This window comes from Triticum aestivum, chromosome 2A (assembly GCF_018294505.1).
Source record: "Triticum aestivum cultivar Chinese Spring chromosome 2A, IWGSC CS RefSeq v2.1, whole genome shotgun sequence".
Lineage (NCBI taxonomy): Eukaryota > Viridiplantae > Streptophyta > Magnoliopsida > Poales > Poaceae > Triticum > Triticum aestivum.
Window position 1 is genome coordinate 209,504,724 of NC_057797.1, and position 2,944 is coordinate 209,507,667.

A 2,944-nucleotide genomic window follows, 5' to 3' on the forward strand; every position below is an offset into this window, starting at 1 on the left:
AACTTCTCAAATCTGGCTTCTCGTGTGGTTTCTTACTTCATGTGGTGACTGGGAAATCGTTCGGCACGGCATCTTCTCGATTTGGTCGATGTCTGTCTGGGAAATCATTCGGCCCATCCATTCCCAGCATCATCTCCCCGTGCATCCGGTCGGGCAGGAGAGAAAAATATCGGGGAGAGAAACAGAACGAGCGAATCGGTACGCTACAGACTCACATAGCGGTGGCAGCTGGTTGTAATATGTTTCAACTCCCGCTTCTTCCGTTTTCAGAGCTGGAAAAAGCCAGCTTCGCAACTCCTCCGTATTTACACTACGCGGGCAGCTGGCTTCTCAATTCCGTACTCCGCGGAGTCAGAGCGTTCGGCTCAGCTTCCATCTTGGAGTTGGAGAAGCTGGCTGCTGGAGCGTTGCCGAATACGCCCTACACCTTAAAGTTCTTTTTAAATGGGCTTCTGAAAAAAAAAGAATTTCTTATTGATATGAGTAGTCTATCATTCCTATTAAGCCAGACTCTCAAACCACCCATGTGTATGACACCGTCAAAGGGGCAGCCCGAACCCATGCTTTTGAGAAACCCGGAAAACAAGTCCACATCCTGAATCAAGACGCACATAAGATTATGAATTTTCTGCACATGAAAGAGAATCACCGAGATGGTCTTGTGGAGCATATATGCACCTACAATGAAAATCCAGGAGTTTAATATTTGAATTGTGCACTTTAAATGTTGCATGCCCATGACCGCGGACGTTTAGGGAAACGGATTTGCCAAGTGCCAAGTAGGGTTGTAGATGCTCTAGCAGAGCTGGCGGGCAGACGCTAAAGGTTGTAGCGACGTGCGGGTGCACTTCGCAGCCATCATCCATGATGAAAATAATAATAATAATAACACCGAGAACAGTTCTCATTCGTCAAGTATAAATGTATCCAACACGATCTAAAACATGAACACCTAAAATCACCAATAAGCTATACTGAATGGCATCGGGGAGATCTCTTCTCCTCTGGTTGCTCCTCTTGCTGCCGTCGTTTGCCATTTCCTCGGCATCGAGCCGTGGCATCCGTCTTGAGCTAACGCACGCAGACACCCGCGGCGACTTCACGGGGATCGAGCGCATCCGTCGCGCTGCCGAATGGAGCCACCGCCGCGTCAACGGCCTCCTCGCCGCGGCCCCGCCATCCCCTGCAACGCAGAGCGACGGTGCTGATGAATCGGCGGCCGTTCACGCGAGCGCGGCAACGTACCTCGTCGACCTCGCCATCCTGCACGCCGCCGCTACCGATCACCGCCGTCCCCGACACGGGCAGCGACCTCATCTGGACGCAGTGCGACGCGCCCTGCCGGAAGTGCTTCCCGCAGCCCACGCCGCTGTACGCGCCGGCCAGGTCGGCGACATACGCCAACGTGTCGTGCAGCTCGTCGCTGTGCGAGGCGCTCCGAGACCCGAGGCACCATTGCTCGGCCCCCGATCCCGGCTGTGCGTACTACTTCTCCTATGGCGACGGCACTTCCACAGACGGCGCCCTCGCCACCGAGACGTTGACGCTCGGCTCAGGCACCACCGTGCACGGCATCGCGTTCGGCTACGGCACGGAGAGCCTCGGCAGCACGGACAACTCGTCCGGTGTGGTCGGGATGGGAAGGGGGCCACTCTCGCTGGCGTCTCAGCTGGGCATCACCAGGTTCTCCTACTGCTTCACGCCCTTCAGCGACAAGGCGGCGAGCCCTCTCTTCCTAGGCCCGTCGGCGACCCTCTCGGCCACCGCCCAGTCCACGCCGTTCGCGCCGAACCCAGCCGGCGGGCGCAGGAGCTCATATTACTACCTCACGCTGGAAGGGATCACCGTCGGCGAGACCCTGCTGCCGATCGACCCCGCCGTGTTCCAGCTGTCGCCCATGGGCGGCGGCGGGTTCATCATCGATTCCGGCACGACGTTCACCGCGCTGGAGGAGTGCGCGTTCGTGGTGCTGGTCCGCGCGGTCGCGGCGCGCGTGGGGCTCCCGCTGGCCAGCGGCGCGCACCTCGGGCTCAGCCTCTGCTTCGCTGCACCGGAGGGGGAGACCGAGGCGGTGGACGTGCCGCGCCTGGTGTTTCACTTCGACAGCGCGGACATGGCGCTTCCCAGGGAGAGCTACGTTGTGGAGGACCGGAACGCCGGCGTGGCCTGCCTCGGGATGGTGAGCATGCGGGGGATGTCGGTGCTCGGCAGCCTGCAGCAGCAGAGCATGCACTTTCTGTACGATCTTGAGGGGGGCGTGCTGTCGTTCGAGCCAGCGGAATGCGGCGAGCTCTAGGATTGGTGAAAGTCTATTTTATTTTATTTTTGGAAAAAAGATTGTTGCAAGTTAGTTGTATCGACGAGGTGACGGCTAGTTTTTTCTTTTAGCAAAAGAGGGTTTCCACGCAGTTGTTATGATCCCGAGCTTACATGAGCTTGGGTAGACAGTCTCTACTACCTAAAAGAACCATAAGGTTCGGTTTCCCGTCTTATGTTGGTCCTCTTTGGTCCGCCTCCCCTTCCAGGTTTTCAGCATGACCCTCCTCATCAATTTAGGTATGTTTGATCCCATATCAATTTATTTCACCGGTAATCAATCCTTTCCATAGCCTGTTTCCTCTCCCGTCCTACATGCTCCCACCCCCTTCAGCGATTTCCATCTCCTCCCGATCAATATTTGGTAGGTCAGTCAATTAACGGACGGCAATTAATATCTTTATTTGGTTAACACTTATACCACAACTAATTCAGGTCAATCATGAACGGTAATCTCTCATATTCCTTCCTTTAACCATTCCCTCTACTTCGCATCTTCTCGATCCTGTACTTCATTCGCTTCTGCTAGCCGCCACCGGGTACAATGCTCGATGGGGTCATGGTCATCCATGATACATGTCGTTCGAACTCAGAGGGAGAGTGGCGGCACAAGAAGATGGGGTCGTGG

The 2,944-nt window shown here is 55.7% G+C and overlaps 1 pseudogene; it reads left to right on the top strand.

The window, feature by feature from the left end:
- The first annotated feature begins 964 nt into the window (after positions 1–964).
- LOC123185175 (aspartic proteinase nepenthesin-1-like) lies at positions 965–2,485 on the top strand (annotated as a pseudogene).
- Positions 2,486–2,944: the final 459 nt, after the last annotated feature.